This window comes from Pelecanus crispus, chromosome 6 (assembly GCF_030463565.1).
Source record: "Pelecanus crispus isolate bPelCri1 chromosome 6, bPelCri1.pri, whole genome shotgun sequence".
NCBI classification, from domain to species: domain Eukaryota; kingdom Metazoa; phylum Chordata; class Aves; order Pelecaniformes; family Pelecanidae; genus Pelecanus; species Pelecanus crispus.
The window spans coordinates 35,210,739-35,227,437 of NC_134648.1; the positions used below are offsets into that span (position 1 = coordinate 35,210,739).

At 43.7% G+C, this 16,699-nt stretch overlaps 1 protein-coding gene across 4 annotated transcripts in view; it reads right to left on the bottom strand.

The window, feature by feature from the left end:
* The window catches only part of SUSD6 (sushi domain containing 6), a 90,840-nt gene that overhangs the window by 65,762 nt on the left and 8,379 nt on the right, over positions 1–16,699 (bottom strand). The window lies entirely within an intron of this gene.

Here is a 16,699-nt window from a genome sequence, read left to right on the forward strand (position 1 = left end):
TCACATGCAGAGGGAAGCTGGGGGGAGAGGGAAGTGGGGGGAGGACAAAGAGAAGCCTGCGTTGTGGAAAATAAATAGCTCCATTAAGGCTCCACAGGAGCCTATAAGGCACATTTTGAGGAAACCACCCTCCTTACAGCATACTACAGAGCACAATAGCTATCGGAAGCCCTCTCTCCAACAGCCACATCCCCTTCCCTGGCCTCTAGCAACAGTCCCACAGCCTCCACCTCCCTCTCCAGCTCCAGCCCTCCCCCCGCCCCCCCCCAATTCGCACTCCTCAGAGGCACTTGAGTATAGCTGCTGGGATCACTGCAAAGGCTGCTTCACACCACCCCTACAAATGGAAAAGAAATCCCAGTGAAGCACTATTACTGGCCCTTTTGAAAGGTAGGACCACCTGCTGGTGAGGACAACAACTTACTTCTGAAAGACCAATGTTAAGTTTCATCTTCTCTGCCAAGCACAGCCATGCTTTATTTATATCAAAGGCATCAGTCTTCACTAGTTCCTTGCAAACAAACCAAATCTGAAGATGCTAAATATAATTAGGCTACGTTTGCTATGAAACAGATGTAATAGGGCAGGAGTTTCAGTTCTTTGAAGAAGCATTCCCATTCAGAAATCTTTATTTCTGACCAAAGAAAGCTGTCAGGTTTTGTCACTAGACCAACAGCAAGTTTCAATCTCAGAACTCTGCATCACATGACATAAAAGGTTACTCAAGAGGCAAAGGCTCTCGGGAGGGACGCCTCTGAAGAATTGACAGATATGCCCTCAACACCACCATCATCAAGGGAACACTGAACTATTCCCTGCAAACACTGCAGGTACTTCCACCTGCAGGGAGAAGAGCAGAGCAGTTGAAGGTCTGCAGTGTCAGCAGTTGCAAGATGCTGAAACTGAAATTCTTGCTTGCTTTCTTTTCTGGGGAAATAAGCTTGACCATCGGACTTCTTAACTGCAGGAAGGACTGCTGATGAGAATGAAGAAATGCAGAAAGAGGAAATAACCAGCCTTGTGAGGGCCGTGTCATTTCAGAGCACGATAATGCTCAATGCCCACTGCACATTCCTGAGAGCTGGCTACAGAGCTCACCTGCAAACCAATCATCAAGAGATGATGATATGCAGAGGGATCCCAGTTCACTTCCACGAGTGTCGATCCAGGCCTACACACAAAATGCAAAAGATTTGAGACTGGTGAATTAAGACCTATGCTGGTGATGTGAAAGACACTGCAACAAAAAACAAGATGTGCAATGTACAATGAGCCTCTCAGACTTTGCAGAAGCCTAAAAAAAGCTGAGGAGGAGACTGGAACGGGGGATGTGCATGTTACTGCCTTACTATCATCAATATTGGGAGGGTCCAGTTCGTGGAATTAGCCAATGTTAAGGGTTGGAATTATTTTTTTAGATATTAAGCAGATTAACCCAAGGTCTGCAAATACCTTCATTTCAAGACACAAAAAGGAATCTTCTGCTTCTTTAGACAAGAGATACTTAAATCCCCATTTCCTAGACACAATTTTTTTTCCTCCACTATTATATGCTAGGAAACAAGTATGAGGGCAAAAAAGGGTATCAGGGGAATGACCCAGTCTTGAAGAACTTTGGAGAAGTCATTAACATAATCAACACTTCTTTTTAAAGCCACACCTGAACTGCAGGCTGCTTTGTATAGGTGACTTGCATAAGAAATAGTTTACCAACAGTCAAACCAGAGCTCTAGAAGCCTTCTGGAAGGGTTTTGGCTTACCATCATCTGGGTAATACAATTATGTTGACTTGAGAAATGTCAGACCTATCCCCAGCAATGCTTGGCTTATCCTCCTCGCCTACAAGTAGCCTGCAGACTCTAGGCAAGCCTGTTATTTCGCTAGAATCATGTTGGAGAAGACTAGTCTTTAAATAGCACAAACGTGGTCAATAAAGGCTGCAGCTACCACAGGTCTATCTGGTCTGTTTTCTTATGTTTGAATGCTGAGTTACATTTTCCGAAATAGATGACAGCCACATGCTTCCTTACAGCAGGCTCTCCTGTGCCTTGGAAAACGTTTCTTGCAAGACACACAGAAAGAAAACGTTAGATCAGATTTTAGTTGCAGGATCTTTTCATGCTGTGCAATAAAAAGCCCACTGATCTCATGCTGCTTCTTCCTCCACTGCATGTGCCTCCCTCATCCCCTCACCCAATGAGAGCATCTTGGCTGAAACGTCATTTCTTATCCCCTTCTCTTTAGCACATGCTTTTTAACATCCTTTTTTTGTAAATTACAGCTAGTTGTTGCAACTCACTATGGACGTCACTGCAAGGGAAGACATGCATGCAGGAAGCCTGGGGCACATGCCAAAGGACAAACTTTTGCTTCAGACAGGCATGTGACTAGCCAAAAAAAGCCCTTCACAAGCACTTCTTGCCTCATTAGCATTTGCAGGGCAAAGGAAGGCAGAAATTGGAGCCTAGGTATCAGACCACACTGTGCTAGGTGCTGTATAAACACAGAACAAAAAGGACCACTGCTACAAAGATCCCATGAGCTACCATTGCACAGAGAGAAACCACCTCTTTATCTGAACCACAAATGGTTCCCTGTGATCTTACTCTCACAGCAGGTTCTTACTATGTAACACCCAGGGATATCCAGAGCTATTTGGTCTACTGCAGACATGCAATAAAATCTGCACCACGCCTGTGCTTAATGCTTTCTTTGTTCATCACAGTGGATTCAGAAGATTGAAAAGGAAATTAAAAGGTCAGAGAGACGAGCTATTTCTGTCCCAGAACATGCCAATAATTTGGCTCAGAAGCAAGAATCAAAGAGCAAGACGGCTTCGAAACAGGCTTCCCTCAAATTCTTATCAGTAAATATTTAACTCCCTTTTTATTTTTATAGCTACAGTCACTGACATGAGCTTGATACTTATTAATTTATAAAAACAGATTTATGAAAGGGGTAAAGACTAAGACTTTCCTTGCCAATGGCTCTCCCCCTCCAGTTCCCAGCTCCTTCCCCTTGTCTTCGAGTCTTCACACAGCCTCACCTCTGCTTTCATTTCTTAAGATCACTACCACACCTCTTTACCCTCTCTGCACACACTCCAGTTCATGCTTCGCACACAAGAGTGAGCCTTCCCTCTCCCACAGTTCCTTGTGCTGTTTCCTCAGCTGAACTCATTAACAACGTCTCCAGGACTTCCCATGACTGAAAAAATCGCCCCTGGGCAATAGGAATGAGTTTCTAAGGTTTTGAGGGCAGTTACTTTGTGCATTTTGCAAAGGTCCTGTGCAGCTGCAGCATTAGCAATCTTGTGAGACTTGTGCAGGCACACCACCCCCTCGACGAGGGCTGAGCTGTGCTCTCACTTTTTGGAGCTCAGTGCAGAGAGGAGCTGCATACTGGTAATGGAGGCTATGCTCCTTCATGCAAGGGGTTATCACCACCCTACAGATTCCTGCATCAGGCTTCCCTAAACAACCACAACTGGGAACACAGGAATCTCCTGCTCCAGGGAAAAAGGAGCAAACTGGCTCCTCTCCCATGCCAGATGTACTTTCAGAAGGCATGCAGGTTTTGTGGTGGGGGTTTTGGTTTGGTTTTTTTGGGGGGGATTGGGAGTAGAGAGTGGGGTTTGGATATTTTTTTTTTTTAAACTGTTCCCCGGTTTAGTCATGCCTCCTTAAGAGACAGAACCTACGCACAAGAGTACACCCCCTCCTTGGCTGGGATCAAGAACTGCTGCTGAACATATCTTTCAAAGCTTGATACTAAGCCAAAGCATGCCTGCAGCACGGACAGTGGGGTGCTGCAATGGCAGTCGGGAGTAAACTACTGAGAACAGTGGGACAGGTTCACTGCATAACATCTCCAGCCATCTTGAACACTGATCTTGTCCATCAGAGTTTAAGGTTTGTTTTTTTTATTTTAAACTTTTGTTGTTGTTGTTCAAAGGGTGTACATTCTGGCAGCACCTTGAAGACGGCAGTAACTTTTGTAATACAAACAAGAACATTAAGAAGAGATCTCTGTCTGTTCTTGATGTCTTAGCATTTATCTGGCCTTTCCTTGCATTTCACCACCCCCAGTGCAGCTGTTCCTCTTCTGATTAAGGACAAAGATGAAATCACTGCCTCCGTGCATCCTTGTAACAGGCCCCAGTGGGATTCTTACAGAACCTGAGCCTGCTCCCAAACACAGCTATCAGCAGGTTTCACTCCTGTGGTTTGGTCTTCCACTAAGAAAAGCATTAAAGCTTTAGCGCAATCTATCATAACTGAATAACTCTACCATTAATCCCAACATGCTCAAACACACCCTTCCTCCCTCAAACAGTCCTTTAGGTTTCACTCTCCTACACAAGCAGATGCTTAAAACAGTGTGGCCCATTGACTGGCTCTGCCAAGGGGCCACACTAAGTTTGGAACTACCTGCAAGTTACAGTATTTTGCAGTTAAAGCTGCCTGCAAGATCACCTTGTCTCACTGAATGTAGCAACTACAAGCCCTCACATGCTAAGCAGCATTGTACAAATGCACCATCACAGGTGACTTACAGCCCAAACAGAAAACAGCTAGCCCAAGAGCACCCAGAGACAAGTCTTCTAGAAAACACTAGCAGTTTCTGAGCACAGATGGGAAGGGCAGTTCTGTACTGCATGGTCTCAGACAAACCCCTCGGGCCCTGAAATAATCACCTCCCCACCTCTGCTTCCTTCACCAGAAAGACAGAAAGAATCCCTCCTCTAGAGGCTCATGCTTTCCCCAAAAGGGAATCGACCCATGCCACTGCCATAAGCCTTCCAAAGTAAAGCAAGAGACAACACATCAACAGACTGGTCACAAGACCTGTGCTAGTACCTCTTCTCAGTATCACATTAAGTAGTGAGCACAAACATACACACACACACTTCAAACTGTTCCACAGTCATTCATATATGAAGAAAGCTCATATCTGCATTCTCTCAAAGAGGAAAGACAAAAGTAATATTTGTTTCACCTTAAGCAATCCCATCACAGTATACTTCATTATGGAAAAGTTTTTTCTTGTGAAACCATGGCAGCTTCCTTGATATTAACAGCAAATCCTCCTCCCCATTCTAGAAATCTTAAAAAAAAAATCTACCACCGTATTCTTGTTTGTTTGACACCCTTCTTAGTAAATACGTCAATACTGACACACACTTATCTTTACACAGAAGACTAGCAGGCAGGGTCCCTGGACAGGGGAAAGAGAAATTTTGACCACAGCTAGATTTACAGAGAAAGGGGAAGGAGCTGTCTATCTACGCCCAGACAGGAAGCCCGCAGAAGGGCTTGGTTCATAACCCCACGTGTTCTAGCTGCATGCGTGATAGAGTACACGCAGGTCAGCGTGGCAGCGCTGCCTCAGCCAGCCTCTGACACTGCCTTAGGGCAGCAGATCTCCAGTGGCAAAGCATGTGCCCCTTCCCACATGAATACATGAAATGAGATAAGAATTCATATAAGAATAATACATATAATAATAATACATAATAAGAGTACATGAAATAAGATTTATGAAGGGCTGAGTCATTTTCACCAGCAAGGACCAAAGCTTCTCTTAGTGTTAAGTGCTTCACACCCCATGCAAATAAAGACACAGAGAACAACTCTGTGGGCACAACCCTTTAATTCCTGCATCCAGACTGGGGGATGCCATGGTCTATCTAGCACTCAAAGACATTTGTGTGCTGTGATCCACCACCATATGCCTGCTCTCTCTTACTAAACTGGAACAGCAGCTTATGAGTATACAAGAGGACAAACTGGCAGGGAGAATATAGAAAACAGCCACTTACGTGCAAAAATATCCCCATTCTCTCACTAAAACAACGCTGCTCTGGGATACAAAGTGATGCAGATTTGCAAAGAAATTTCATTCACTAGCAAAACCAAACCAAACTACCACAAAGAAGGTGGGGTGGAACGTTTGGTTTTATGTTGAAGAACAAAGTGCAGAGGCCATAAGTAACAGCAAAACAGAAGAAGAAACTATTCAGTTGAGCACACTGACCCAGAACGCAGGGTTCAGTTACCACCTATACACACATGCAGCAGATCCATAACCCAGGCCACATTTTATGCAGCTCCCACCTTATTTGTACACGCACATTTAGAAATTCAGGGCAATAACCTGTATACTGGAGCTGAACACTATTATAGCCCATTGCAGACAGGGTAGAAAGAAAACAAAGAGAATTTGTGTAACAAAGCAAAACATATCTAGAGGAACATCTGCTGCTTTTACCAGGAATACCATATGGTCGGTAACTGAGGTACAGAGAATGAGTTCATTCACATTTAAAAGCAAAGGTAATAGGTCACTCCTTCCAAGGTAAGAGAGAAAATGCCCATTCCCCTTCCACTGTTCCAGCCCCATCATACTCAGTAGATTTGGCTTCTTGAAGAACCAGTGCTGCCAGTATTCCAGCCCAGACAGTGGAGCTCAGAGCACTTTTCATGACAGGACACCAGAATGAGAAGGATGAGAACACTCCTGTAGGAGTTTTGCTTAGCTTTAACATGAGCCTGGTTTATGCACAGCCCAGTCAGAGCTGCAACACTGAAAGACCAGTTTTGTCGCTAGCAGATTACAGTAACACTCTGGAGCTGTGAGGCATTTGGCAGCAGTAAACATGGGTAGCACAGTAAATCTCAACCACTATCCTGAAGCCATCTTCAGTTCCTGAAAGCACTGCCCAGAATTGCAACCAACATAGTCGGTTCCGATCAGAGCACCCAAGAACATGCCTTTCTTCAACAACTGTGAGGCCAGACAGATGGCAGCAATGCTTTCTAATATCTTGCAGAACACAGGCACACTAGCTGAGAAAGCTTCTACTTCAACAGTGCTCTCTCACATACAGGTCTGTCATGCAGCAAAGTTATAATACAGGATACAGAAGTTGAGAGGGATAATCTTAATGCATCCTTATTATCTCTTAAAAACACATCAATAAGGTCTTTTTCTATTTGAGCACCTGTTGGGGGTATCATTTAGTTGCGAAAATCTTGTGCAAGGAGATAAGATCCCTGGTACTAGCAAAGTCCCTCAACAGCTGTCAAGATACAGCACACAAGTTAATTCACCTATTGTAAAAGTCCCTCAGTCCCAACAAGGTCTTGCCATATTTGCTGATTCTTCATTCTTCCCAAACCTGAATCCCCACTTGCTCTCTGAAATTCAAGTATTCGCTTTGTCAGTCGTGTTTTTGTTGCAAGAGCCTGATGGCAAAAAGGATTAGAAGGATTTTGGAGCAGTGCTGAGCAGCCTAAGCGACAACGTGAACACAGTATAAAAGCCTGCTCTGACAATCAAGTGCCAGAAGTAAGTAAAATGGAAAATGACAGGACATATTAACTAGTGCCAGCATTACTTCCCAGATCCATCCAGGTCACAACATGTCCCAGTCTCCCTGCTCCATCCCTTTAAAACACTACAGTCTGAGTCCAGGTATATTATTGCCCTGACTCACACATCTCACTTTGTATTTGCTCTCTGCCCATGCAAGGGAATTCAGGCAAGAAACCCAGAGATGAACATTCCTACATAAAGAGCAATCCACAAGGGTCTCCAGCAGAGCCAAGCAGTTGCTTACAGGAAGACAAAAAGGCAGCCTCCCAGGTACCTGGTGTATAGCTCGTGTAAACTTCAAGCCCACTGCCGAGAGAGCAGGGCTTTTTCAGCCTCCTCACAAGCAGTAAAGGGAAAAGCAATGCAGCACTGAGGAGACACAGACAGCAACTGTCTGGTTAACAGCCTCACAGCCAGAAAGTGCCAGAGGGACAGAGAGATGCAATATCTGACTTTTACCTATTGCTAGGCTAAGTAATTACTGAGAGAGGTGGCTAGCAGCTTCATCTTAGGACCAGGAACTTCATCTTTACGCTTATAAAAGCCAGCTTTTGATAAGTTTGTAGAACAAAGTGTCATTTTCTTCCACGTTTTGCCTGCCTTACACATTTCATTTAGTGATGGTCCTACTAGAAAAGGATACACTTTGCACCAGAGAGAAGCAGAAACAGTGCACTCGTGGGGTAGCAGCCTCCTATGGAAGCTGAAAGCTGGACGCAAGCTTCTGACTTTAGAGCCTTCTGCAACTCAGACTTCTGCACACAGCTTATGTTATTCTTATGTAAGATTTTCCATGCCACCAGAAGTTACTCCAAATCAATTTCTAGCAAGATCTATAGTCTACTTTTCTTCCATGTGAAAAGGAAGACCTACTGCCAGCAAAAGCATCACAGAATTAAATGCATTTTCAGACACAGGGGACAATCAATAGTCTTGGAAATCAGAAAGGCTGTAGCACAGCTTTAAGCAAGTCAAAGGCCACTGGAAAGGATTAAATATGGCCTTCCATAACAAACATTTCTAGGCTCTTTTTTTTGTCTAGCAGCATTAACTCTGCTTGTAGCTAACAGTGATCAAACCACAGCAACCTTGTTACTGTTTTCAGAAAAGGCTGATTTCATGGAGACAAACAAAACCCATTTTTTTCCTGTGTGGAACTTGGGACAGCCTATCCATTTCAGGATCACCTGAATCCAGACTGGATGTGGTGCCCCCTTCGCACTCCAGGGCATGAAGCAGCGGAAGCCTGAGAAGAAAAGGTCAGAGCAGACCTGCAATTATGTGGGTGACCCCAACGCAAGCATCCAGGACTGCAGGAAGTGGCAGTGGCCAAATGACTCACTCTGCGCATGGCACCTGTCCTCTGCCGAGGGGGAAAGACTGGTATTTCACAAGGCAGACAAAAAATAAGTCTTTCACATTGTCTTTTCACAAGACTGCCTTCTCAGCCCTGTAGTCCCAACATTATACTTCATTAGCAAGGAGAACCACGATTACTTCCCCCTTATAAGCAGTTAAGCTTTGCCTCAAAAGTCTCACTTTGATCCTCATATTTGTCATCTATCCAGTAATTAAAGGATTTTTTTTTTCCTCTGTACATTAAGAGGAGCTTCAGATATTAGAGATGTCCCCAAGCTGCTCTGCCATGGTCTGAACTTCAGACTCACAATCACTCGATTGCTCATTACCTCACACAGTGCAGAGAAGAAAAACAGAAACATAGCAAGCCTTCAACCCTGGGAGGAGCGTTTATTCTGTGGGATATCAAAATGACCATACCTATGTCAATGGGCACACTATGATCTGAAAGGAGAAAGTAACATTTCACCCTCCAAACTTTTTCATAGTCTTACATGAACAGCTGTAGAGAAATGTTTCAGACAAGGGTAGGATTTCCCAGTTGACCAAGTCCCTTTAAGTAGTCACTGCTCATTAGGCATTCAGAAACCCCAGAGCAACAGGATTTTTTTTTGTCTTCTGAACACCAAGTATTTCAGCTCTCCTGCCCAATGAAGCCTGGCAAGGAAGTGCTTCCGTTTGATGCAAAAGGAGGTAAGGTCTAGCTCAGTGCTACTGTGGCAAGAGATCCCCAAATTCACCTTCCCCCAGAATAAAGCAAGCACACCATCAAACGTGTTTGCTATTTCAAGCCAAAAAACGAGGACAAAGTATCCTGGGGTCTTGTTCAACAGAGATTCATACAAATCTTCCTCTGTGGTATAGCTATCACTGCATGTTTGCATTCTAGATAAATCAAGTGGTTTATTTAATGCCCACTACAGCAAAACATGTACCTGCACAGCCTGCAACACCACCAAATGCAGAGTAAGGCACTCCAGAGGCCACCACTGGCTCAGCAGCAGAGAGCCCCCTCTCTGCTTCTTTCTACCTAAATGTTTTTCTACCTGAGAACAGTATTTCCACATTGTTTTCCTTTCCAGGCCAGGTAGCAGCCCTGCATTCCCAAGTTTGGCACTTAACCTGAGACTGAATCACTAAATGAATAAACTTCTGTGTCCAACTACCATAATGCCAATGCCTGTCACCCCGCCCCATAGAGTACATAAACTCTCATCCTCCCCGCAGCCACCCATGCCCCGCACACATGCAAGGTCACCACCTCCTCATGTGCCAGGCGCGGCTGGCACAAACCTACACCAGCAGCTGAAAGCTTGGCAACCTTACAGCCACACACTGGGAAAACCACAGCATAATGGAGTCGCACACCACAGTGCAAGGCATGCAGCAGCCATGCATTACACCATTACACTGGAAATGGTCATTATTGTGGAAGTAAATCCTATATAATTTTTACTTGAGTTTTTGCATCTGTATTTTAGCTCCTATATCATTTTTACTTGAGTTTTTGCATCTGTATTTTAGCTCCTCTTATTCCAGAAGACATCAGAGAAGCTCATCCTGCATTACAAAGGGTTACCTATAAAACACAGCCAAGTTACCCAAGTGCAAGTCTCACTCCAGCAATGCCTTCTCCACAGAAATACCAAAGAAAAAGAGTGGGTTTTAAGCTTTTGATACCAGTACAAAGCAAGCTGGATTGAATTTACTTAAAACTTCTCTTGCCAAACACGGCCTAAAGGCAAAAACCTATGGCCAAGTAATAACACCCATACCCCAGGGGGGTACCATTGACAGCATGACAGACTGCAGTGGTGGTTGACAACACCACGTTTCTAAGGATGGAAATGTTTTATCTATTCTAAGACATGTATGTCCTGGAATAGATGCATTCATCGGAGGGTGAAGAAGGGTGGGAAGGGAGGGAAAGAGGTTGTCACATCTGGGCAGGCAAATACGTTTTTATTTTATGCAAGACAAGAACAAGACAAGAAATCTTCCTTCCCCGCCATATTAAACAAATGCAACAACTTCTCTTGAGAGGACACCTACAACCTCTTACCACTTCTTCTTGGATCTAGATTCTCCAAAGACAGAAATAATAATAAAGAGCCTCAAAGCCCAGACCCCAGCAGCCAGCTGAATATCACCCAAACATCATTTGAACAGAGAAGCCTTTGCAATCCTCTTCTGAGCCTCCTGTTGTTCTCTGGCTAGTAGCAGTGTTTTTGCTAGTTGGGAACCAAACTCAGCTTTTCTCTTGAGGGAAGGTCCCATGAGGGACACTTACCTATTACAAAGAGCGCAAACCACTACATAAGACATCCAGACCCACCCCTTGTATCCAGATCTACATAACTCGAGTGCCTGCTCTGAGCAGTAGGTTCGGTCTGTAGCAGCTCCAGAGGTCCAACCTTTACTACTCTGACTTTTCACAGCCAAAGCTATTCATTCTCACCAGGAAGCTAAGCGACATTATCGCTTCCGAGAACTAGCTCCTGGACATCAAGAGACTGGTAGACTGCTGAAAGGTTTGTCTTCCCAAATGTACTCAGATCATCACCTTCCTAGGAGTAGCTTGACATAAAAGAAACAGCCTAGTTCAGTTTTAATTGCATTTTTCTATATTTTCGTTTTTCCGACCTTCCTCCATCACATGCTACTGGCCTTTAAATGTGATTTGTATCCCCACCGGAAAGCACCACCTCACACACTGTAGATTACATCTCTATTACAGACAGATACATAGCTAAGGAAACTGATCTACCCTCAAAAATTAAACACACATATTGGTGTGCAAGAATTCACGTGTGATCAAAACAAGCTCATCTAGCTCACTACTCCATTTCCTGCAGATGCTAGAGGCTTTGACAGGCAGGAAGCATGTAGAGAAGCGCAGGCAACAACTACACAACATGCATGGCACCATACAAAGCTTGCATTAACGCTGCCTACACTAATCACCCTCCTTAACCTCCCCTGTTTTTTTTCTTAGACACTGATAGAGCCTCAGCCTCCAATGCTGTCAGTCTCTGTTCTCAGAGGCAGTCTAAGTCAACTACCTCTCTCAGCATCCAATTCCTGGCTAGCAGGCACAGTGTCACGCTTGCCAAGGGATTCCACATACTGCATTTGCAATATTCTTACTTTCCTTCCCTTCTCCAAAGAGGGGAGAGGATCTCCACAGTAGTCTTTCAAACATCAGGTACAAAGGGTGTAACATCAATCACCCTCACAGTGCAAGTCTGAAATAACTCTACTGAATTCATGGGCTCATTCCAGTATATCTAATGAGTTAAGGCAGCTTCAAAAAGCCTACTTAAAATATCTTATTGGCTCCTCCTTAACCTCACCTACCTCCAAGAATTTGCTTCAACTTGAAAAACAGGCTGCCTTCTATACTTACAGCAAATTCTACCATCACCACGTACAACAATTTTGGCTCCATAGCCAAGAAGACAGAGAAGACCTCAAAGACAAGGAAGGCTAAAATAATCATTGCATCCTAGAGAAAAAAAATCTATAGATCGAATTTACTGTTTACATTTAATACTGATCTTCATGGCTTAGAAGACAAAAAAAACCTCTGCACTGTCTACTGTATCCATCCTATAAAATTCACCACTTGTGGGGATCAAACAAATTGAGCACCTAGCATGAGGTGCTGAAAGGGAAGAAAGTGTTGCCTTGAGCATCTCTGAGCAGCTAGACAGTGCCCAGCTATATCTTCACAGAATTTAAGATACGCACATGCCCTTGTTAAGGCACAGTACTGTACTGTCTGAGCTGAATAATACCTCTCAACAACTCTAAGTACTACTTTAAGTAGAAAGATGCTGCAAAATTCCCCTATGTGCTGGGAGCCTGTTCAACAGTTGGCATAAAAAAAGAAAAATCCGTGTACGCTTGAGACAGCATGAATCAGTTACGCAGCAATTAAATGCACAGTGCAGGAGGACTATGAAATACCAGCTTGCTTTAGCAAATACAGTTGCTTGCCACCACGTGTCTCAGAGGAAAAAAAGAAAAAAAAAAATTTTTAAAAAAATCACATCTCAAATTCAGCAAGGCTTGTCTGGAACAACACTTAGAGGCCGCAGCACGTGCATCGTTCTGTAAGAAGCAGTATTTCTGACTCAAGTCCTCCTCTTTAGTCAGCACCAACCAACGCACTAGTACACTGTTGGAGATGGTGGAAAAGACCGGGCACAGGTACATGGGTCAACCAAGGCAATAGAGATCGACTTACAAGGAGCAATCAGGACTGTTTTCTCAGCCATGTTGCCAGAAGTCAGAAGCATATTAGTGCCAACTGTTAACATTCAGTGCCTCACATGCTTCGACTCCTCTCAACTTCAGTGTTCAGGCCCTTTCAAAAGTCTTGCAAGTACAATACAAGTCTCCTTTCCCACCTCCCTGTGCTGCCTCATACTTTATGCAGGGCAGCCTGGTTTTAGTTAAAAAAAAACAAACCCCCACACACAAACAAAAAACCTCCCAAACCACACCCAAGTTGTTCTGAAGAATCTAGGTGTTTCCTGTGAATCATTTAAAACAAAAAACAGGGGCACTGACAGATTTCAACCTATTTTGCAACAGCCCTATCTTCAGGTGATGTACCTCTCAAACAGGAGATTTTCTGTCGCAAGTTTTTTTTCAGATGAGTATTTCATATTCATGAGTTCATCCCAGGCTCTCACTGCCATAAAACTGCCACTCTACCAACACAGAGGCGAGTCCCTGCCCCAAAAGTAAGTTACATATCAATAGCTCTGATGCCCATTCCAAATAGCTGTCTTCTCTTAGGATTCTTACAATAGATTTGCTGAACTAGAGAAGACTGCTTTCTGTCACAAACTGCAGAGCCCTTCCTGTTGGAAAGGCAAAGAGAAGAGAGGACTTCAGCAAGCAAGATGGTAGACCAGCAATAATGCCAATTCCCTTAACAGCCACAGTAAAGACATTGGCAACACCCATTGCCCCAGCCATGCCTTTGTTTTCATTTGAAGGACCCATCCTTGTAAAGGAGAAGTACCCCAAATCTATACATCCCATCCCTATACAACCCAGCTTGCCTCACTGCAACTCCTGTTTAAGAAGCATATGGTCAGAGCCTGATCCCTACTACAGTCAGAGGGGTATAGCACCCACAGGTAATGCTGGGTTCCAACCTGCCACTCCAAGGTTAGGTGAGATAACTGATCACCAGCTAGTTTGACCCAAGCATTCCCCAGGATGCTAAGCTCTACCCATAAACACAACTGGCTGTTAAGGTAACAGAGCCAGAGGGGAATCAGCCAGGGAGCACAAGGCTATGGCGGGGAATCTTCTTCCCAATCACACACAGCAAGTTGGTTGTCACATCAAAAGTCAAAGACCCTTTTTGCAATGTGTTAGTTGATGACTAAGCTATACTAATTAAAAACCCTAGCTTCACAGTAAGGGATAAATAGAGATGAAAAATTAAAATAAAGAAGTATCTGTTCCACAAAACACTGGGGGGAAGTAGCCATCATCATACCTTCAATGGAACAATATACTGTCTCCAGGATATGGTGGCCACTGAAAACCCATCTTCCTTCCTCTCTACCAGAGATTAAACCAGAGTCACAAGGGTTGAACTGGTCTTCAAGTTACCTTAAAATAACCACCAAAAAATCCACTAAAAACCCAACCCACTCTCATCTAGAATCCAAACCCTCAGTTAATTCATAAAGAAACAGGCAGAAGTCATCCCCTCTGGCCTATCAGTGGAGCAGAAAGAAAATATTTGGAGAAAAACATATCAATTTAGAATATTCTGTACTGTTTTCTTAATTTTCAATATCAACAATGCCCTATGCCCCTGGAGTTTCATGCTACAGCACACCACTTGAAAAGGGAATACCAACCTGGACCAAAAAAAAACCAAACACCACAGCCAAAAATACACACAAAGGAGAAACCCTGATATGTATGAAGGGATGTAGATGAATGCTGGCCGACCCCAAAGTGGACACCACTGTTACAAGCACTTGGATTTTAGGCTTTCCACGTCACAAATGGTTCAAGTAGACAAGGGGAGAACAGACAAGAAAGCACAGGTTAGAGAGCATTCAAAGCTGTATGGGAAGCTTTGCACAGGAGCTGTTCAGAAATGCTTCTACCCTCCTCCTTCTGTTCTCACTTTCACAGGATAAAAATAAAGGGGGAGAGGAATCCTGTGTTCTGTACTGTAACTTCTCTGCAGTCTTTATCTCTCTCACACACACCCCCCCCATTTCAGGATAATTGTTTCAATCATAAAAGATGAAAAGTGATAGAATATGAATAACTAAGTACAGGGCACTCATTCGCAGGAAATACCATGCATATGCCAATTGAGAGTAAAGAAAAGAAAACCAACAACACATATGCCTTTCAATTTTCATTTGCAGGTCATAAAAGCAATCACCACCCTGAAAATGAGCATTTTCTGGGATTTAACAACTGTTGGGTTAACAGTGCTACACAGAGGCAGTTATGCCTAGCCCATAATTTTACCCACATAAAAATGTGTCACACTGCATCTATTAGTGATGTCTCTTCAGGGTATTGTCAACAGAATCAACCTTAAAAAAAATTGCTGTTTGGAAGTGCTCGTAAACCCCTTCTCACAGCTAACGTTTCCGCGCGGGTTCGCATCAGGAAGCCTTTGTAGCATGTACCCTGACCTGTGCACAGTCACTAGCAAAAAGGTGAGTTTCAGCTCTGGGCCCCCTGTCCCAAACACTTTAAATCAGTCTCCTCAGATGGGCATCTTCTGCTGGAGCCTTTCTCCCTCCTCCCCAATACCTTTTTACACACTTTTTTGAGCTCAGCTTACCTAGACGTTATGTCTACATAGCCAAAAATCGTGCAGTTTGCAAAAAGATCAGATTTTTATATCATCACTGCAGGCCTTTTCCAATTCTGCATTAGGAAAAAACACTCTCCATCAAAATGAAACACTATGAGAGCATTGCGCTGATATGCAGATGCTAGCTGTGCGGATGTGCTCAGCCAATCTTCTCTGTCTTCTAGGGATGTTCTTTAACTTTTCTAAATCCCTCCTGTCCCTCTATTCTGTACTGATACTAAAGAGGGTCTCAAACCACCCTGCAGAGAGAACAGCCCCTAGTGAAAGACAGCAAACTCCCTTACAAATTCACCAGAAGACCAGCTCAGCCAGACTCAGGACAGATTATCCACGGAGGATTGCCACCAACTATCCTCAGAGAACCCACTATCACAAACCAAACTGCTATACTAGGAGACCTGCTTTTAGAAGCACAAGGATGAGCTTCTCATCAGCTTCGTACTGCCAAGGAAAGGCTAAAGAGACTAACTCGGTACACTTTTCTCCTTCCCTTCTTGATCTGCAAGACATTTTTAAACAGCTTTGCCTGATGCAATCATTTCACATCAGGTCTAAGTAGTACCTTCACTGCCACCCCCTACCCTTTCCCCACAGCCACAAATAAGATTTAGTGAAAAGACACGGTTTTAATGGACTACTTTTTGTGTTATATTACATGCAAAGGTGTATTTCACTACATACCCAGGCTTCAAGCGCCTCTCTCTATGGCTGTTCAGTTTGTCTTTAGACTGGGAGCAGATCATTGGCATAAACCAAAACAATATATAGGTTGCATACATATTCATCCTAGAAAACTTACAGAGCTCTTTGGACTAGTGATCAGAAGTTAGTCTCTTTAAGGGTATTTAAAAGCATGTGAGAAACAATATTTTTTTGCTCTGGCCAAGGAAGGAGGAAAGAAGAGACAGAAGGAAAAACACCTTCTGAGTTTCAGCTACATGCCGACTTGCATTCTTTCAGTTACATGTCCCAACATGTAACAAAAGATGCCACTACATTCAAGTCCCATGTATCCAGCATCAACAAAAAGTTATGTTCTTATTTAATGATACAAAAAATAAACACACACACACATCCACCAAGATA